The sequence below is a fragment of the Centruroides sculpturatus genome, unplaced genomic scaffold, assembly GCF_000671375.1.
Source record: "Centruroides sculpturatus isolate CEXI.00-Female unplaced genomic scaffold, Cexi_2.0 scaffold37, whole genome shotgun sequence".
Lineage (NCBI taxonomy): Eukaryota > Metazoa > Arthropoda > Arachnida > Scorpiones > Buthidae > Centruroides > Centruroides sculpturatus.
Genome location: NW_019384346.1, coordinates 766179 through 778206, shown reverse-complemented (window position 1 = coordinate 778206; position 12028 = coordinate 766179). Strand labels below are relative to the sequence as shown.

Below are 12028 nucleotides of genomic sequence, written 5' to 3'. Positions count from 1 at the left end.
ATAAAAATGTTTAAAAGTTTGGAAACGTTGATTTATTCAATTACTTTTATAGACATACGCTTCTTATCTACTGAATACTTGATAAAAAAAATTGGAAAATTTCACTAGAATAAACTTACATATACAGTATAATGTCAATTTTTAAGTTATCAAGTAAAAATAATATTTAGGAAATTCATTATAAGAAGGAAAATATAAAAGATTAGATTAGAAAATTACATAAATAATTAAATATAAATTAAAATAAATTGATAAAAATATAGAAATAGAAAAATGTTTAATAAAAATAATTAAATAATAACATCAAAAAGTAAACTAAAAAAAAGCAGAACATTTAAATCATATAAAATTTTTTTTTAAATCGTAAATGCTTAAAATTTAGTTTAAAATGGAAAATACATAAATATATATTTTTATCTAGAATAAATTCAGGAAAAGATTTAAGTTCACAACTTATGATTAAATGCATTTCGTAACATATAGTCTATAAATGCGAGCCGGATGAATCGATCACGTCAACAGATCTCCACATAGATCTAGCAAGTCAGTTTTGCACATAGCTGCATTTTTCAAAGATCACGTTAAATGCTGAAGTGCATAAAAACAGGCAAGATGCCATTGATAACAGGAAGCGAAAGCCGAGAACGGTCGACATAAAGTCATTTATTGTGACGCGAATGATTACAGAAAAATAAGAGAAAAAAAAAAACCTTTAATCGCTCTCATTAACTCTTTGTAATGATAATTTATATGCACGTATATATACTTCCAATAACAGAAAATTTAGTAAAAAATATATTCTTGTTCTTGTAAGAAAGATTTCCAAGCAGTTTAACAACCTTTAATGATTTATTAATTATCACTTGATTAAGGATAATCCTATATTTAATCGTTAATTTTAAGAAAAAAATTTATATGATAAAATACTAATAATTATTTTAATTAAGACTTATTTTAAGACTTTGAAGAATAATTAATGAATCAATTTAAATTTTAGTTTTAATATTTAATAAATAGAATTTTTTAAATAATGCAATATGCAGATGGTTTTAAAAATTCTTTTTATTTTTAAAACAATTATATATAAAATAGCAAATTTAAAAAAATAAAATAATATGAAAAAAAATACATTTTCAACTTTAAAGTATATCAATAATTTATAAAACTCTCAGAAAAATTTCTGAAAATTACCATCATCATAATTAGTAAAAACGGTTGCATATAAGTAACTTTCATTGCGATTATTTAACAAATATTTCATTAAAAAATTGAACAGAGTTATTTTAAAATTTTATATTATTTTTCCTTATTTCTCTGTTTTATTCTTTCATCATTGTTTTTCTTCTATATTTTCTCTTTCAATAGATTGTTCTCCACGAATAACTGCATTTTGTTTTCTTTCAATATTTCATCTTTGTGTCAGATCTAGAGATCTGATAGCCATTCACCACCCACTTGGCTTGGAAAATTTATAACACGTTGGATAATCTTCACAGCAAGGTAACTTTACTATTGAACGAAATAACTTACCTGTCAATGAGTATCAACAAACCGACATATTGTAAGAAAGCATCTGCAATATATTTAGCATTAGATCACGATCTGATTGAATAACAAATCGTTAAATTTTCTTGTTTTTAGTTGTTAAAAAAAATTGTGTTTTGACGTTTAGCTGCTTTATTATGTTATTTAAGATGTTTAATTTACATTTTTCACTTAAATTTATTATTTTTTTTTTTACACTTAGAACCATCAAAATTGGCATAAAATGGAGCATGCTATTAAGGTTTATTATAACGGACCTTCTAACTCTTTGGTTGATGTGAACTTTTTAAGAGGGAGAGAAAGTAAATTTAAAATTGGTGAACACAACATCTGGATTAATAATAATGGTAAATACTTTCCTTCCCAAAATTAAAGATTCTCATAATTTTCCATATTTCTTTGCTACAGGAGTTGTTTAAATTTAAAATTAAAGTACCGGCTGTCTGTCATTGGCAATAAAACAAACCAACAACTTTAATAAAATCTTGAATTAAACTTTCTAATTTTATAATAATAAAAAAAAAATTCAAAGTAAGAATGTGTGTTTATGAAACAAATATATAAAGTATCTTTCTTTAGAAATAGTTTTACTGTGTTTTTGAGAAGCGAAATTATTTTAATATTAAAAGAGAATTTTCTTTGTTACCATAAAGAATAATCCATAAATTAAAAATAAAATTTATTTTTATAAACTAAATACAATTGAATCTTAAATTTTAGACACTATTTATTAATAAATTTACGATTATTATTAAAGTAAACTTAGATGTCTTATAAAAATTTTGAAGTAGAATATAAGACATAAACATATATAAAAAATAAAATTAACACAGATTTACATATAAATATGAAAAAATCGATAGCAGAGATTGCATTGAACTTATATTTTACACACATTATAGGATATTTTGAATATAATTTAACTAGTTTTAAGATGTGTGTATCATTTTATATATACTTATATTATGTAATTAAAGCGATTCTTTTTAGTTTGCTTAATTTCTATGGGATCTTTATAAATCAAGATACTTTCTCATCAAGTATTCGATCTTTATTTTCTATCACTTCCTTTCTTTCCATAATTTACTCCTTCATTCATTAGGACATCTTTCTTTTCTTATCCTTTTGAACTACTATATTGCTTTTTTCAAAAGACTAACATTGTGTGCTTTCCTTTATATTGTATTCGTGTGTTCATACATTATTAAATATATAGTATAATTAAAATCGATTTAATATAAAAAAATAAGTAGAAAGAAATTCGTGATTTTCACGCGATGACATCTATTGTTTCTCAGAATAATTCATAACAAGAAACGGAAGTTATTATGAGTTAAAAACAATTTAATTTTGCGGTTATAATACTATAGTAATATATAATAATAATAAACAGTATAGCAGAAAAATGTACTCGTTTATGTCAGATTATTACTTTTTAATAAATTATAAAAATTAATGAATAGAAAAATATTTCGAGTGAAACATTAAAATCACCTATTTTCACGAACAATTTAAGCGAAATAAATGTCTTTTTATCAATATTTTAGCGATAATTAAATATTAAAATAATTTAATTTATGTGGTAAATGCTTTCCTAATGACGCGTTTAGTTTAAACAAAACGTCAATTAGAGAATTGACAACCATTCAGATAATTAAAATATGTAGGAAGTAGCAGCGTGACTAACAATTATAAAATTATCAACATATTAATAAATCACTTGTTTTAAATTTTGAGAAAAGAAAAATATTATCGTTTAATCTTTAGAAATACTGTATATAAAAATAAATTCGATCATCTATATTTGAGTGTTGTAATTTATAAAAATCTGTTGAAAAATCTTTGTATATATATATTATTTAGAAAAAGTGGGTAGAAAATAATATATATCAGTTAAAAAAGTCGTGTCATTTTGACAGCTAAATGAGCGTGAAATTCTTGCTTATAGTTATAATGCAGGGCTATAGTAACACACACAATACCAGAACTATTGTAACATTCATTGCAACGAGTTCTATCAGTTTTGCAAGTTGAAGAAAAGTTTAGCTGTTGTGTTTAGTATAGAAAATCTATATTTATTCGAGAGAAATATATAGATCTTTATAAATATAGACCTTTACACTTGTATAAAAATACACATTGATTAAGATATGTCTAAGTCTATTTTACAGTAAAGTATAATTAATTTGGTATTCAAAGTTCTGTTTATAATCTAGCGTTAATGAAAGATTCTAAACAAAAGCGAACTACTGAGGGAGGTTACTCTTCCGTTACGTTCTAACAAAAATAAGATAACTTTCGTTAACAATAACTCTATAGTAATGGCTAAAATTGTAGCGGTTAAGTGATGCTATAAATATAAAATGTATACAGTAAATAATGAATTTAAACTCCGCTTTGAACAAAATATACTCAACGATTTGATTATCATATCCTTTTCACTGTCATCAGCTGGAAGGAAAAATTACCGTTTTAGTGAATACGAAGAGCATCTTGATGAAAGATTATGCATTCTGTGTAAGTATGATAGTTTGAATGAGTCTTTACGCTACATGGAGTACCCAACATAGCATGACGAGTTAAAGAAAAAGGCTATAATCAGATTCTGCTATCCGAATAATTACTCTGACATTTCCTATCAGTGATTACTATCTTGTTTGATTTCATTGAAAAAGTTCCACAGACGTAGATTGCCTCCACCTAATGGATATTTATCGAGTAGCGGACATGTTTCGTTTCCACTAAATTTATAGCAAATATTTTAATTCTAAAGTAACCAATTTATAAATACAAATACATTTTCCTAAAATAAATTATAAAATCTATAAAATTAAACGATTTAAGTAGTGTTTAATGTTGAGAGAGGTGTTGCTATGACAGATACATTTGGAAGTTATCGATAGATGCAACTACTCATTTAAATAGACGAAGTTAAAGCTTTATAAATATTCATTTTATCGGATCTAGAGATAAACAAGAGTTTTAGGACCGAAAAAAACATAAAGGATCAACAGTAATGATGCAGGAAACACTTAAAGACTTCTGACAGATATCTATTATTGACAAGCGAGCAGAAACATCGCTTGGCAATTTCTAGTTGTCCAGTTACTAGAGAACAAGTTGTCATTATCGTGGATGTAGTAATTGATGTCATTAAGTGAGAGACCAAGAGGATAAAAAAAAAATCTGTACTTTGAACTAATGGTCTGTATGAATTCATGTTATATTGCAAGAGACGATTTCTATAAATGATGGATACTCCGGAATTTCATTTCGTATCAATTAAAAAGAGAATTTTCTTTTTACTTTAATCGTATGTACTATTATTTTTTATCTACTCGAACGGAAATCATTATGAATTTTTTTCAAGAATAATTTTCTTTAATAACATACCTTTTTTGTAATTCGGAAACGTCACTTACAGTTTTTTAAAAAATTCTTCTTGTTTTAACGTAAAGCGTTTGACATTTTTATTAATATAATAAAAATGACATAAATTAGAAAAAAACAATTTTAAAAAATTGATGCAATTTAAATTATTTATGAAATAAAACCAATTAATTTATTTATTAAAAAATTATTCGTGGATTGCAGTCTGTTATTAAAAAATATTTAACTTTCGGTTTTATGACGCTTAGATTTATAAATTTAACTTTTTTATTTTTTTAATTTTATATGCTCCTGTTTAATAAAGTAAATATTTTACAACAAATACTGCAGGATGTTTGTTTTAAAAATTTTAAAGTAACCAATAAGTTATTGAGCTCTTTTAGATTTAATCGTATAGAACGATTTTAATTCTTAATTTAAATTTCAAAAGCTTTAAAATTAATGAATTATTATTTCGAAAATGAAATGAGATATAAGAGAATTGATTGCAGAATCTTATTTATAATATAATAGTTTTTATTTGTTTTATTTAAATTAAATATTAAATAAAAAATTAAATACTGTATTTATATTTGGCTAATATTTATTAAATTTATTAGAATATTTTAAATCAGCAAAAGCAGAGAAATTTGGACTTTTTATTTAATATATAGCCTATATATGAAGAAAATAAAAATAAATTCATTTAAGTCGCAGCAAGAATAAAACTTCTACTCTTCGAAAAATGTGTTGCTTGAATTTTATTCTTAAAAGTCATTTTAGCGTTTTTTTTATATGAATAAATAATTCGGTAAATATTTCATTTTGTATTCATATATACGCCATATTATCACCGGTTATAATTTCTTTCAAAAAAATAGAAGACATAGATTTTTGCCTTTTTTTTTAGCAGGTAGATTTGCAGTTTTTGTAATAAGTAAAAACTTAGTCATTTATAGAAAATAAAGGGTCCAAACCGATTAAGTTCTTGTAAAAATTTTTAAAGAAAACTAAACTAAGCTTAAGATAGAACATAATTTTAAACCTCTTTTTTTTCGTTTTTTAAAGACATGTTTAATATTTCTTTTGATGTTTTCACGTGGGAAACAACAGACGAAAAGTCGAAAACAACTTGTATTAGTGTTTTCCCCCTCATCTTCCTTCCTTTTTTTTTTATTTCGAATTGAGTTTCATTTCAAAAGAGATTAAAAATAGAAACTTGGATAGATTATTACGAAGAAAAATAATAAAACTGAAATCTGTAAACATTTTCAATGTGATGATAGGACGTTTTATAGTTTATTTTCTTAATTTTTTATATTTTTTCTTAATAATGTAACAGATAATAAATTTTATTTTGAATATTATCATTAAATTTTACTTTTTATTTTTTCTGTTAAAGAATTAATTAATTTTTTTAATCATTTGTTTGTTTATAATTCATTTTTTTAAGTATTTTAAAAAATATTTACTCTTTAAAAATAATTTTAATAAAATTTTCTAATTAAAAGAATTTATTAATTGATTGATACTATAAAAATACATTATATCTATAACATGAAAGCTACATATTTTTTACTTTTTTAATATACAGAAATAAATTAAATTCAGTTTTTTAAGTATACTTTTATTAATTACATATAAAAATTCAATTTGTTTCTTGTAGTTTCTATATTAAATTTTTAATAAAAAGGTTATTTAAATTTTATATTTGATAAAAAAATAATGTATTAAAGTTTTTTGATTTAGTTATGAAAGTTTATTTTAAAAAATCGAAAGATTGTTTCTAGGTTAGTTCAAAAATTCAATTAATTGAAAGTTTGTTGACTTTTCTCAAATATTAGGAAGCGAAATTTTTCACTATGCTAATAAATTATCTTAGAAATAATCTACATATACTTACTTTAACGTGAAAATATGCAGAATAAAAAAATATATATATTTAAAAGTTGAAAATTATTATTACCTAGGCACTCATCATGCGGTAAAAATATCTGTGGAGTAATAAGAAAAGAAAAAAAATTCAAAACTGATCAACGAAGTTGAAAAATATAACTTCTATCAAAACAATCACGATTGGAATTCCTAGGTGCACAACAATTTTTGTTTCTCGTTCCATTTTTATTCTCTTCAATCAAACAATGCCAAGTTTGCTATTGCTAACTGTAAGTTCTGCAAATATTTCACGAATGGCAGTGTCTCTTGAGAAGTAGAATTGCTATAGCCGAGTAGGAGGGGGCAAAAAACACATTCAAATTCGAGAGAATCAAGAAGATAATAAGCAAAGAAGTTTTTCTATAAACCAGAAATGATCGCAGAGAAGAATCCCGAAGGCATCGTGAAGAACTTATAGAAAGATGTGGCATCATTTCTGTGCTTAACGACCCCTCACAACCGCAGCTAGCGTGAAGGTTAGGAGATGCTTTCGTGCATGTTATGATGGTATTTTTTCTATTCTTTGAAACTAGTACTTATTCTAATGACAGAAGGTCGACAAGATCCTTATTGCATGTTAAGTCGAAGCACTTACTATATAAGTCTGGAAAGAGGCGATTTACAAAAATGAGAATGTCTTTTTTTTATAAATATATCGGACTACATTTATTATCTAAATATGTTACCATTTTTGATACTTAATCCTTTAAAAATAAGCGCCCATTAGTATAAATTACACATAGGATATAAAGTTACAAAGATACAGCTTAAAATATCTTTTATATTTAAATAAAACGTCGATAAAACTGAGTTGTCAGATATTTAAATGGAAATTGTGCAGCAAAGGTCATTTCTTCCATGCTCAAAAATGATCTAAAAATAGATAAATCCTCCTAGATTCCTTCCAACCATCCATCTTAGGTTTAGAAGTAGAAGTTTATCATCTGAAATTTCATCCAATGTGCTTCCAGATCATTATTTATCCTTATAACGCATCGGATAAATTTTACACTTTCTACTCAGGTAAAAGGTGCAATATGTTTTTTGTCAATGATTATGTTTTTAGTTATACAAACTAATGGAACATATACGAAAGCAATAAATAAAACGTATATTTTTAAATCATTTATAAAATATTATACGAGTTTTTTTTAGGTTTTTATCGATATTAGATTTTTGGAAAGGAAAAATTGATCGAGTTTCTTAATTGTAACTGTAGGATAGATTTCGATTTCCACTACTTCTGTTATAAACTTTTCGGTCTTTCTTCTCGCCCTTGGGAATCTTTTATAGTTTTCAAAGCAAGAAGTTTAAAAACCAAAAATTTAATTCCAAAAAAAAAGTGATTAAAAGAATAAATTTCCATTAAAAGAATCTAAACAGCAACCAGTGCCCATTTAATTCTTTTTCTTAAGACATTTAAGCAAATTGCTATATTTGTCATTTGTATGCTGTCTAATTATGTCTGCTAAAGATTAACCAAAAGGAAATTAAATGAAATTTTTCTTGACTAAAATTATGCATTATGACTTTTGAATATGCGAAATATATTTTAAGTATCTATTGAAGGAAATTTCCAATTAGTGTACTGTGACGATAAACATCATTTTTCTTCTTTCTTTTTCTGAGGTTCTGCTTGGCCTCTTCACCGCTTCCTGGAATAATTCATCTTACATAAACCCGTTTGTAACGCCTGTATGTTGGTCACGAGAGCTGTCATTACTCAATCTGTTCTAGGGTCGAATGATCACTCGAAGCAAACAGCAGAGGTGGGAAATGTTCTAATTTAGGGCAAAGTAGCAACACCTATTGTTACATTACAACATCGAGATAGATAAAAGTGAATAAATCTCGCCTTTTTTCTTTGTGTGAAATTTGTTCATATTAAATTATCCTATTTCATAACGTTTTGTTGCTTTGTCTGTTTTTTCAAGGAAAGTAAGCTATAGGAAATAGTCATATAAACTTTCGTAATAAATAAATTATTTATTATTAAACAGAAAATTTAATCTGGCGTAGGATGGTTAAATTTAACTTAGTTTAAAAACATATCACGTGCCTTCAAAAAAGTGTGAAATTCTTAATGTTTTTGGAGAATTTAAGCCTTTTTCAATCTTTTTAAGAATTCTTTCGTTTCACTCGATATTGACCTCTTGATCCTCTATCCTTAATTTCCTCTAGATTCCAAAGTAGCGTTATCACTATGATCATCTGCAAAGCCTCTTATTCTTTCTGGTTTCTTGCCAATTTCCGAACCTTTGTCACAACCGCAGCAGCTACTTAATCTTGCCAAAGTTTCTTTTTTAATTTATCTTTTCTTTTATAATTTAATAAAGTAGTGAAAATCATAAATAAATTCGATAAACAAGAATATTTGTATAAAATATTACTTAGATGAGAAATAAAATGAATTATTATATAAAAAATAAGAGAGAGAGAGACAGAGAGAGAGACATAATTTACCGTGTAATGGTTCGACTCGCCTGATTTACCCTCCATTTCTTCTGTTACAGGTCGTTTCTAGTTTTGTTAACATTACTGACCTACATTAGTTTTGATTATGAATTTTGAGAATTTTTTTGAAATTTTAGCGTTTTGAATGACACGAAATTTAAACTCGGGTTTTTACAGATGTTTGTGTCCTTTATGAGTCATTTGAGGCGTTCCCTTTCTAAACTACATAGAAAAGGACAGGATATTGTATCAATTATTAGACCCTTCTTCAAACAAAATGTCGTTTATTTGACACGTGGGACATATTTGTCCCTCGAAAATTGCACATGATTTATAATTGCAGGTATAGAAGGAAAATGAGATCCTTTACCAAACATAATTGCCCCTCTCTTAGATGGAACTTTAAGCTAGTCCTTCAAATCACCCAATTAATTTATAACAAAGTTAATTTATTAGGGGATTCTCCCTTTAAACTTCGGGTTGATTGCTATCTTTAATGAATCAAAATTACTCTGTAAAAGATAAAAAGTCAATGTTTGATTATCTAACATTAATAATCGCTTCGTAAAAAAACCATATCGAAGCTCCTGTCAGGTTTCAGATTTATATGCCTGAATGGCAATAAAAAATTTTTGCGAAGGTGAAATGTGCCTTAACGATTTTAATTCATCCGAAAAATTCAGGATTCAATATTTTGTAAAAGTGTATTGATGGAGAAAGGACGCCTCAGGATATTGGATACAGGAGACACTGCATAAAAAGATCAAAGGCTCCTCTCTTAGTATCTGATCTGACAAGCAATACTTTGTGTGTTGCTCTCAGAATTTCGAATATTTATTAAAACAGAACGTGCTAAATTTTTATTCTAATGAAAAATAACATAATTATATAATGTATAGGTACACAATTTTAATACTGATATTATTTTAATTTTTATTAAATAGGGATAATCAGACTATAAACTTTCCCAGAAATATACCAATTTGAAGAGGTATTAAGTTACTTAAGGGTAATTATCTTGTGTTCGGTTTCCCATTCAGGTTTTTAAGTGTCAACATATAATCTTTGGTGTTTCAAAATTTCCTTATTGGGAATATTCGCTTATGCCTACACATATTTGTGTTTTCTTTTCTTTTTTGGAAGATATTGAAGAGAGAATACGAATTCGTTGGAAAAGAACAAATAAAACGTGAAAGGAAACAAGAATAGGAGTACATCATCACCTTAAAACGTTATAGGAAATGACAGAATGCATTTACCTGGTAGGAAAATATCTGACAAAATCAATGGAGGCTTTCAGAAGTAAAGATGGGGCGAAGTAGACTTTTTAAAAAAATGATTCGTAATAGGTTTCTCAGTGACTCCCCGAGGTCCAACGTGCATTCCTTTTTACGGTTACACCACGACAGTTTCACAAAACCGATCCAGCCTTGCATCCTCCTCCCCTGGGGAGGTTCCTTCTTACCCGGAACTGTGTCAATAAAATGTGACGTGCACTGTCATGACTGGATCGACAGCATTGGCCACTTCTTTCGCTAAAGATTAAAGGAGAAAAACTTTCCGAGAAAACTTCATAATGCTGTTGTAGTGTGAACAGATCATAGTACTGTACTGTATAGTACATTCATCAAAATATATTATAATTTGTTTGCAAAAAACATAACTTTTAGCTCATCATTCGTCATTTATCTAATTAGATTATCACTTAACTCGATTATTTTAAAAGACTTTATTTTATTGATAATTAGACCTTTCGGTATTCTTATTAACAATATAGTTAAACATCTCTGAAGATGGCATAATCACACTCAGCACAAAAACATTGCTCGTTTAACTTATTTTTATCATTAACACACTTATTGTTAATAAAAAAAAAATAATAAGATTTGAAGATTTCTACAAAGTTTAAAATGAATATAGGGAGGAAAAGTCAATAAATGAAAAATCTGTCAAATGTTATTTGTTCAAATACAATCGATTTTAGCATACGTCACGAAAGAGACAAAGACTAAAAATCAAACTCTTAACTAAGCTTCATTAACTAACTTCAAAGAAACACGAAAACTTTAAGAAAATTAAAATTTTATCTAAAGTTTCTTTTCCGGTATCTCACAACACGCGCTTTTATCAACGTGTATAAGAGCAAGCAAAATCCCTAAGAGCAAAGTATAAACATTCATTAACAATTTAATTCTCTTCATTATTATCATTTATATTTAAAAATTTAATAATATTCAGAATCGATTAATATGGAAATCAATTCTAAAGTAAATATATTATACTAACTCTTCTCTTAGTTCATAGTTTAAAATACAGAACGTATTCTAAAGAACTACGCGATAAGAAAACATTTCGTTGTAAAGACTAAAAGAAAAGTATGAAACAATAAAATAAGAAAAACTCACCACAACGGCTCCACGTTGTAGTTAAAAAGATGTTTTCCTGAATGGGACGAAGCACGGTCGCACCTGCACACAACCACAAACGATCAGAACCGCGTCACAGAATGTGCACCAAGTTTCCTCTACTACTAGAAACGTTTTTACGAGACTGCGCAGTTTATTTGTAGTTGGATATGTTGGGAAGAACAACATTCTAGTTAAACCGGTTCGAACAATAAGGGGGTCACGATTTTCTCGTGTAGGAGGTAGTTAAAAAATGTTCCGAAGATTAGCGTTAATGGAAAATCCGGCTGATAACCTTGTTTTGATAGACTCAATATAAA

General features: G+C 26.6%; 1 protein-coding gene across 1 annotated transcript in view; it reads right to left on the bottom strand.

Moving 5' to 3' along the window:
- The window catches only part of LOC111635636, a 176402-nt gene extending 164576 nt beyond the window's left edge, over positions 1–11826 (bottom strand). The window contains exon 1 of the mRNA XM_023380657.1: positions 11709–11826. The gene's annotated coding sequence lies outside the window, so the exon portion shown is untranslated. The remainder of the gene's footprint in view (positions 1–11708) is intronic.
- Positions 11827–12028: the final 202 nt, after the last annotated feature.